The sequence below is a fragment of the Miscanthus floridulus genome, chromosome 10, assembly GCF_019320115.1.
Source record: "Miscanthus floridulus cultivar M001 chromosome 10, ASM1932011v1, whole genome shotgun sequence".
NCBI classification, from domain to species: Eukaryota; Viridiplantae; Streptophyta; class Magnoliopsida; order Poales; family Poaceae; genus Miscanthus; species Miscanthus floridulus.
In genome coordinates, this window is record NC_089589.1 from 113552366 (window position 1) to 113563026 (window position 10661).

The 10661-nt window shown below is 43.6% G+C and overlaps 1 pseudogene; it reads right to left on the minus strand.

The window, feature by feature from the left end:
- Window positions 1-775: 775 nt before the first annotated feature.
- Window positions 776-2173, minus strand: LOC136486452 (uncharacterized; annotated as a pseudogene).
- Between the last annotated feature and the right edge of the window lie 8488 nt (window positions 2174-10661).

Sequence of the window (10661 nt, forward strand, 5' to 3'; positions counted from 1 at the left end):
CTCTTCAGTCCCCACTGATATATTATCAGATTATTACTCTGTAGGACCATCAGGAGTTTGGTTGCGTTTTTTTTAGCATAGGAGTTTGGTTGAGTTGAGGACTGAACAGCGTGCGTGATTATTCTAGGGAAAACACACTTACCAAATGGCATGTTGACTTGAAGCTTAATGGCATGCATTACGGATCACAAAATAGATTCAGACCTAGAACAGAAATGCTATACAACACACATGTGTTTTAGAAAAAAAAAACATATGGATTTTTTCTCCCTTTTTTCACCGGTGATCACCGGCTCCAGCGAGCTCGCCCCTCAGGTCCCGCCACACCATCCTGTCGGAGCTGCAGGCGCAATGATTCCCGGCCTGGCCTCAGTTCCGATGTGTACGCGGCACGGTGCAGTGACGGATCCGGCTCCAGGTACCTCCTCCTCCTCTGCGATTTGTCCTTCCATAGAAAAAAAATTGTTTCGATCTATGGATCTGTGATCTTGTGATTGTCTGGAGGTAGAAGAAGGCTGGAGCTTGGAGGTAGAAGAAGACTGGAGGTAGAAGGAGGATGGAGGCTGTTGAATCTTTAATTCTATGGTGTAAAAAAATTCATGTGTTAAAACTGCATAAAACACATGGTTATTAGGTAGACAGACTCTCCCAGAAATCGCATACATTCCATTTGCTTCAGGAACATGCCACTAATTACATGGACAAGAAAAGCTACCATCCAAGCCATAAGATGATTGCATTATAATACAAGCTTGCCACAGTTCCACATGGACCATTACACTTCCAACCCAAAATAACATAATAGAGATATGCCTACTTAACATCCAACACGTTTCAGATCAAACTGATGCCCTCATAGTAAGTTGAAATCACTACCCTCAAGCAACAGGCTGACATATTGAGCATGAAAATATAAACACCAGACATACTGAGATTGTGATACGCACTGATCAAAGCATTTAACAGCCGGCAATCTCAGTGACAGCTTCACTTCAGACCTGAGGGAAGAGCCACGTTGCAGGTACAGAGCGACGCTCCCATTGCACACTTGGTACAAAGGGCGAGACAATGCCATCTCTCATGTCATAGACCATGCAAGAATCAGAGGAAGAGCCCACCCCATATTCGTAATAGTCATGATCCTCATCATCTTTGTCCAGGAAGATAATGCGGTCGCCCGGCATCTCCTCCGGAGAGACGCGAATGAACCTGGAGCACCGCCTCCGCAGGAAAAGCACCTGGTCATCACCAATGGTCGTCACCTTGGTCCACTTTGACTGCTGGAAGTCCGCCATGAACACCTCAAACTCCCACCCGGATGAGATAAATGTGCCCGCCACTAACCATCTGGGTCCTATCCTCCCCTGGCCGTATGTCTTCCTGTGTACCATCAGCAACGTGCCATGTGATTCGAATTCAACCAGGTAGAGCATCTTCTGATGTTCATTTTGGCATATGCCCCTAATTGCAGGACGAGAAATCAAGACGCTGCTGATAACCCGCCGAACTTGACAAATCCATGGAGCTCCCGTTCTGTGGTCTACACTGATGTCCATTGCGAAAAGGCTATGCTCGTCGTTATTGAGGATGTAGAGCTTTCCTTGGTGGAATGCCATATCATCAGACAGCTCAAACCGGTGATCCACATGTACAGACCACTAGGAGGCCGCCCCTGGCTGGCACACTGCAACCTTAGTGCTGTACTGAAACGTGATGAATGTGGCGATGAGTTGACGGGAGCAAAATACCGGTTTGTACATAGTAAGCTTCTCTGGGGCTCCTCGATTTCAATCCATGAGACGAGCCTCTCACCGCGGTGACATGGGGTTCTGAGGCGGAACAGCTGAGGAAGTGTCACGGTGCCATTGGAGAACGGATCCCTCAGGAAGCAGCCGTCCTCGGTTGAGAAGGCCAGCCAGTTGCCATAGGCATCAGCATAGCCTGTGCAGCCGGGGAAGCGGAGCGGCTCGCTCCCAGGGAGGCTGTACACGGTGCCGTCTGCGAGCGCGAGCAGCGGCAGCGGCGAGGGCAGGGGGACCTCCCGCGCGGCGGCGCGCCACTGGGGGCACACGGCGGCGAACCGGACGAGGTCCACATGCGCGGGCAGGCGGCGGAGGATCAGGCTGGCCAGCTCCAGCGGGATGTCCGACCACGATGGCGACGGCGGCGCCATCGGGTGCGCCGACGCTGTGAAGACAGCAGCGCAGGAGTCAGGACCTGAAATGCAAAACCTTTCGCATGAGCGCCCGTGGAGCTTAGCGGATGCTTCTGATTGCCCTGCTGTCCGTAGTGCATATTTGCAGGCTTTGCTAGTCTTGGTCCCGGCTGATCAACTGCAGTTTTGACTGGGGGCTCATTTGTGCCGGAAAGTTTCGCCTCGTCGCCTATATCGTACGTACGAAATAGGCAACTGGACGTGAACGTCTTCTATGTATTGTGTCATATGAATTCTTGATTTCCAGTGCTTTATTTCTCACCGTTTGTTTTTTCAAACCTATGTACTTTGTTACCGTCAATGTTTGTCGTTTTTTTATGTCCGTGTTATTCCTGACTCCCCCAGTCATAAACATTGTTATATATTTTCTTTTTTTATTTTCTACACTGTTTCTAATATCTCTACACATTGTTTATATTGGTTGGATGTTTTAGCTGCAGAACCTTGATCATCTTTATTGGATAATATATTTTTTTTCTAGTTATGTATTATCGATCTTTTTTTTTTAATCTGTGTTATGCTCGTCTCCCCCAGTCATGTACATTGTTATATTTTTTCGTTATTTTTTATGTTCTATACTTTTTCTAATTTATTTCCGTCAAGGTTTCTTTTGTTATTTCTATCGTTCAATGCACACACAAAATGAGCTTTTGCAAAATTAGCAACTTAACTCTTAAAATGTGTGGACACGTGTTCACAATATTAACAGTCTTGGCAAAAAAAATTTTCATCAGATAATAAACAATTCAAGTTTTCAGTCTTATTTTAAAAACTTATAATATCTGGGTTTACAAAAAAAACTAGACTATTGAGGATTAAGATTAAGCACAAAATTATATCACAAATGCTAATCAGTTCTTTTGAAAAAATGGAAGAAATGATGTTTTAGTAATCGGTACCTGTCTATACTAAATATCATTTTTTGTTATCTACTGAATTTTAATGAATGTACGAAGTACTATCATGCATGATAATCAATTTTTTAAACATAAAAATTGATTTAGAAAATGGTTCCTGCTTGTACTAAATATCATTTTTTGTTATATTCTCAAATGTCTTTAATGTATTAGTATTGCTATGTGATGTGTATCACCTTGTGTCCTATCAAGAGAATCTTAATTGGTAACGGTTCTAGTCACTAATTATGACTAAATAATTACATATTTTATAGACACTATCTATCAATGCTCGTTCTAGTCACTCACTATTCCTATATCATAAGTAATGATCATTTTAAAGTTCAGTACTTCTAAACATTACAAGTATTTTTGATGAATTTGTTTGAATTGAGAAGTGCTGATTGCACAAAAAATTTATGTCCTAATTAGATAAGATCAAAATGTAGGTTCCCTTCAAGCTAGTGAAAGTGGTAATCAAAACCAATAGGTTGTTGAGATTCTATAGGAGTAAACAAGTGTGCCTAGTACACATGTCACGGTTTTCACGGTACACTAGTTTTAAAGGACATCACACTGTTTATGCTGCTTTCTGCGTCGGCTATCTCTGCCAAGAGAAAAGGGAGTGCACTGCTCTTTGATGCTCTGCTCTGTGCCATATCTATCTCAGACAAGACTGAAGACGTGGTGCGGTACCTGTAAAGGATGGTGAACTCTGATTCTCTATACAGCGTTATTGTGAATAGCATTGGTGGCGGACAAAAAAAAAAAATTATTCCTAAGAGGGGAGGAAGAAAATAACTACCCTTAGATTGCATTCTTCGTTAGCTCGCTATTGCTTCCCTATTCATCTTCCAACTTCATCCCCATCCTTCACTCGCTTGTTAGTCACTTGTAGTCCCAGTGCTCTTCCAATCCCGTCACCTCCCGGTCCGCGACGCGGTCGAGTAGAGAAGGCACGCGAGCTCCGCCTGCTCATCCTCCCCGGCGGCGGTGGTCCTATGCTCGTCCTCCCCGCTGGAGCGCTTGGCCACCACCCGCCGGAGGTCCCCTGCTCGGCTCCTCCTCCTCCCGGCCATGCACCCGAGGCCTCTGCTGTTGCGCAGCGCAGGCAGCTTGCTCGCCGCCCTCTGCCATTGACGAGGGCCACAAGGTCGTTGGCTGGGTTCCCTGCTGCCGCCATCACCACCACCAACTCAATTTGAGGGCACTGACAAATCGACTGAGCTCCGATCCAGAGATTCGATATTGATTGATTTTACTATGGATCTTTACAGAGGATACGCCCGTGGAGATGCAGAGGATACGCCCGTGGAGATAGCAAGCACTGGGAACACAAGATTGGAGTTGGAGATGAAGATTGAGCTGCTGTTTGTGGGCAGAACGGAAGGGGTGGCGGCTGTGCTAGCAGCTTGAGCTGTGAAGCTGTGCTCGCACGGGACGCGCGGCGGCGCACTCGCTGTTGCCATGGCCGCGGGGTCGCTGCTGCCCCGCAATAGCGAGCTCGTCCCGATGCTACCGTGCTTGCGAGGATGGCCACGGGGTAGCGTGACAAGGAGTCTGTGACGCGGTGGTGGGGACCTCGCGGTAGGGTCTGCGTGACGCCGGCGGCGAGCTCGTCCACCGTGCTGTTCTCTGAGCATGCAAAGCAAGTGTTCGATGAAATAACTGAGAGGGGTAACCTTACCAAGTTAGTGAAGAGGTAATTTTATGCAATAGAAACCAGACAATCAAACGTACTATGCTAGCCAAACTTAGATAATGTATGCAACCAAACAATTAAAGATTGGCTTGTTGGAACCAAGCTTCGGCTGTCTAGGCTTAGATTCTACCCAGGCTAGCAAGAACCAAACACACCATATATATATATATATATGGTTTCGTGTTGGACTGGGAGAATTTGATGTGAGGACTCTTGTAGGCCCTCACACTGAGGACACGAGGTGGTATCGTCGATCAGAATGGTTGTGATGCAATAAACAGTAGTCAAATCTCATTTGTATTTTAGGTACAGACGAGATATGCACGAGAGTGTGATGTCACAGCAAATAGCGGCACAGCACGAGTTTCTACTTCCCCGATTTATCATGTTGTGTTCTAAATGGTTACCTTTGCCGGCCTATTATATTTTTTAATTTACAATTTTCATTTCTCCTAATTCCTGGTCCTGGGCTCCAGCATTTTTTTTTAGTTTCAGTTAGTTGTCTGGCAGCGTCTACTTCTAATTGTGTGCTCTGCATCCATCGTCAATCAAATTATTATTAATTATTACATATAATCCTTTTTATATGTCAAAAGTAAGTACCTGTTTAGTCATGTTTTTCTTTGGCCGTCTTCGTAACCATGCTTTTATTGCCATTGTTAACTGCATATGATTTTGTCCCTTCCATATATCGGTTTGATTTTACATGTACAAAATTCATTATGTTCCATCAAATATTAAATTTGCTATATGATACTACAAATTCCCACAGCAACGTGTGGGGTGTCATCTAGTATTTGTAAAGCTAGAGCATGATAGGTTTTCGTTAAATATGCACAACTGGCCTAAGAAAGAATAGTGGTATGTCAGGACACTTCTAACGGAAACGGTTTTTAGAGGTGTTATGTTTCTTGTTTTAGAAATCGATTGCCTCTCCTCAGAATATAAATAGAGACTAACTGATGGACTGTCGTCCCTAGAAATCTATTAACTTTCATGAATTTTATAATGAATATGTCGGTTTCTAAACAATAATTTCAAATAAAAAAAGGTCTGATAGATCTTATTGATTACAATAACTTTGATTTAGGCAATCTCTCCATCTGAGTTTGTTTGAAAATTTCAAAATCTCAAAATGTAAAATATGATTTTGGGACCCTAGATGATTTTAGATGAAAATGTCATCAACTACAAAGTTGTAGATATTTTCAGGGGCCAGAGATTTGTTTGAAGCTCATGCATCAACATGGCACTTCCTACCTATTGGTATTTATTAACGCACACAGATAAATCCGCAAGCGCACGGATACCGTTGTAGCTTTCACCTGAAAGTATTCCAAGTATCGTATCCACAGGAAAACGTGTGAGACTAACTACGGCCTAACTTAACTAAGGGTAGCAATAAGGTTAGGATAAACAGGAGCATAGAAAGGATAACTAAGGTTCTCTAATTCTGACTTCGGTAAGCTATGTCTTCTACTATTCAACTAGGGGGACATTACTAGGGAAAGACACCAACAAAGGATGTTTTCCTTCGTAACCGGGTCCTACTTGGCCTACAAACGGGAGGTGGACTACAAAGGATTCAACGAGGCTATAAGAGTCACCCTCGTGAGCTACCACCGATCTGGAATGCAGGGTGCATCCATGATTAACCTAAGTCTAAGCACCGCTATAAGAGTCACCCTCGTGAGCTACCACCGATCTGGAATGCAGGGTGCATCCATGATTAACCTAAGTCTAAGCACCATGCTTACACTTACGATTAATACTTTACCCCCCTAGGAAGAGAAAAAAGCACTCAAAAGAGTTGCAAACCTGATGAACAATATAAACAAGATGCTTACTTGAATCAGAAGTTGATTACTAGAGAAATCTCAGAGACAAGCTCAGATAGAACTTGGATCCGCCAAGGTATAAGCTGTAGTGTTAGGGTTATAACCCCGGGGTATCTAAAGGCATCGATTAGATGGCGGGCCGCATAGCTCACAATGCAACAACAGACAAAGGCCCAAACGACTGAAACCCAGCAAAAGCCAAACAGGTCAGGCCAAGCGCTGAGGTCGAGGTTATTCACAACCCCTTCCACCTACCTTGGTCTCACCATGCTCGCAAGGCATACGTGATGAGGACATGAGTCCATGACACCCATGCATATGACCATGTTTGGTGCATGGTATGGAGGGGTAGGAGGCCAGCAAGGGTGTCCAAGTAAAGAAGGAGGTCCGAGGCTAATTCGGTTCGAATCCCCGAGGTGGAGGCCCAAAGCAACTCAAGTTCGAGTCTGCCTCGGCCTCCAGGACTAGTCTGTCTTAAACTGGTCACCCAGGACGCATCTGGACTCCGTTTTCGATGATCCACATATGGATGGAAAGCTAATTTGATAAGGAAGCCAATCCAGGTGGTCTCATGGCAAAATCTCTTCGGAATCAACAGGAATCGTCAAAACAAGTTAGCATCCAGAATCTGCCAGGGTGCTGCGACACCGTGTTTTGGTCCGTTGGACCGTATATCGTGTTTGGGCCCATTAGAGGACGCGTCCAGGGGGGGTGACGCCCAAGACTCTATACATAACAGCCGTCACTCTCCTTAGGGTTTGTGTTTTGTTTAGTTCTTGATTTCCTCGTAAAATAGACGTCGTTTTGCTGCAACTATCGCCGCCAAGGCCGCTTGCTTGAACCAGGGCCCTAGTTCTTGATCTTGTTCGCCTGTGGCAATTTGTCCTTTTGAATAAAGACTTGAACTCTTTCTCATTATCATAAGCCTCATATTTATTTGCAATTTCAGATTGCGTTTATCTCGTTTTTGCTTATGTTCTCGATTCGCTTGCAGGAAAGCCTTCTCGGCGAGGTCAATCGCGTTCGCGTGGTTGATAACCAACGGAGCAGTGGTGTAACGGTTGCGGGGGTCCGAATCAGTCTTGGTTCGAAGCCTAGATTGTGAATGTCGAGTCTCCACCAATCGACGCTATCATACCTTTCGGAAGATCGGGCCTAGTCTACATCAAGTGGTATTAGAGACCTTGTTGCCCGTTAGGTATAACTTTGTTTTTCTCTTTAGATTGTTACTGTTTTTGCATTACCTATAGTCCACAAAAAGCCAAAAAATATACACCGCCACATATTCCCTATCCTATAGCCTCGTTGTGTCGTGCAATTTCGTCTCTGTGTCGCATGGTTGAGTTTATGCCCTAGGTCAAGCTCTGGTTGCTGGTTTTATATTGTTTTTAGTCCAATTTGTGTTTTTCTCTTTGATTTTCATCATAATCCATGAACACCTTCAAGTCTTGCTGTGTTTTCTTTATATCCATCAAAGCCATCCCCAGCTTTGTCGGGGTCGGAAATTTTTATTTTGGTCAAAACTGGTCACAAGATCCTCTTTTCATGGTCACAAGCTTTTTGTCGATTTTGAGCACATCTTCTAAAATTTCCACAGGCCACGTCTTTTACTTGTTTAAGCTCATATTTTCTGTGGTTACTTCTTTTGTGCTCCTAAGTGAAGAAAAAAAATAAAAAAATAAAAAAAGTCAAAGAATCCCAAAAAACAACGACTGCCCAAAAATAGAGAAAAAAGAGAGGGGCAAAAGTGGAACAATATCTAGAGGAGCACATAGAGAGCGCCATTTGAGTTGTGTTTGCGTGTGCTGATTTCTGCCTTGTTCCTAATCATATTCTTGTTGTTCACATCACTTGATACATCTGGTACTTAGAACGCGAGTAGGCCAGCAACTAAGACAAGTACTTGGGATACTTATTCGGCTTTGCCATTCAGTTGCGAATTTTGCTATTCCTTGCTACTATATTGTGCCTGTCCAAGCTCCACTTTCTTCTAACCAAGTATAGGTTCACCTTGCAACTATTACACTCAAGCTACAACGGTATCACAGTCATCGACTGATTGCACCGCCTGTTGCTTTGGTAAGAACACTTGTAAGACCATGGTAAGATGCTTGAGAGTGTGTGACTTTACTCCTTGACCACATCCTGTAGTAGTTCATAGGAAAATACATACTTGTGTGTTTTCTTGTTTGATTCTAACAATGACAGGTTGTTCATATCCACCGACTTATGATGGTATAGGTGCTGATGAGTACATGAAGTGGGAAATTGCCATAGATAACATATTTGCTACTCGCTTTATGTGTCCAAGGAGGAAGGTAAAAAATGCATCTAGTGTTTTGCGACATTCTGCTTTTATCTTGGTAGGAGTCTTTAGATCCTTCTGATAAACCTCAAACTTGGAATGATATGAAAGATCTTATGAGGGAAAATTTTGTTAATCCATCTTTTGTAATTAATTCAAATGATGAGGTGCATCAACTAGATCAATCTCTTGTTATTCCTCCTGCTATGCCTAACCTTTTGTAGGACAATGTACAAAAGAGCGAGGATGACGTGACAGAAAATGAGATGCTCACAGTCTCATGTGACAATTCAGAACCATCAACTATTACTCCTGCTGAACATGAGAGCAAAGGTAAAGCCCACAATGCTAAACTCATGAAAGGTGAGAGTTCTCTTGATGTGCTGAATTTTTCCACCAATCATGCTATGATAGAGCAAATTTTAGTGGAGCCTTCGCATGATTTACCTTTGTCACAAGATGATTTGCTTGATGTTTTTTGTGACGAAGATGACTTGCATGGTGATATTTATGTTATACCCATGCAATCATTGAAGAATGATCATGCTATATGTGTGCTGAAATCGAGCACTTGTGCTGAAAATAGACTTGTTATTCATAATGCTAGTGAAGTTGACGAGCCGAAATTGTTGTCTTCTTTAAATACTTTGGGTTACATTGAATTTGATGTTCCGTGTAATCTTAGTTCTTTAGAGGAGAAACTTTATGCATATGCTGATTTACCATGGTTTTCTAAACACACATATCATGTTATTGGCAAATATAACAACAAGGGACAATATATGATACATCGAGTATACATTCGTAGTAATATGAATTTTCCTTTTGTTGTACAAGATTATAATCGTTTAGAGGGCAGCCATAATAATACAAACATTTTCTCATGTTCCTCAAAGAAACAAGTTCACTTCCAAGAAGGGGAGCATCGTTGGTTGCTACCTATGTCTGCTAGACCATCTATTCTTGCGTTGTCTTTGATTAGTTCTAATCTTTTGTAGGATAGTGTTGACATACATCGTGTGCATTCGGATCATGGAGTCTACATGCTTGCTGAAATTTGTATGCAAGATGACAAGCTAGAAACTAGGAAACATGGTCACGTTCCTTCTAACAATTATTTTAGTTTCCTTTATCTTCGCAACCCCGTTCTCCTTTGTGTTGTGCAGGATCAGTTTCAAGCACAATCGACGCCGAGGACGGCTTTTCGTCAAGAAGGGGAGGATGATGAGGACATGACACCCATGCATATGACCATGTTTGGCGCATGGTATGGAGGGGTAGAAGGCCAGCAAGGGTGTCCAAGTAAAGAAGGAGGTCTGAGGCTAATTCGGTTTGAATCCCCGAGGTGGAGGCCCAAAGCAACTCAAGTTCGAGTCTACCTCGGCCTCTAGGACCAGTCTGCCTTAAACTGGTCATCCAGGACGCATCCGGACTCTGTTTTTGATGATCCACATATGGATGGAAAGCTAATTTGATAAGGAAGCTAATCCAAGTGATCTCACATCAAAATCTCTTCGGAATCAATGTGAATCATTGAAACAAGTCAGCATCCAGAATCTGCCAGGGTGCTGCGACACCGTCTTTTGGTCCGTTGGACCGTGTATCATGTTTAGGCCCATTAGAGGGCGCGTCCAGGGGGGTGATGCCCAAGACTCTATAAATAGTAGCCGTCGCTCTCCTTAGGGTTTGGGTTTTGTTTAGTTCT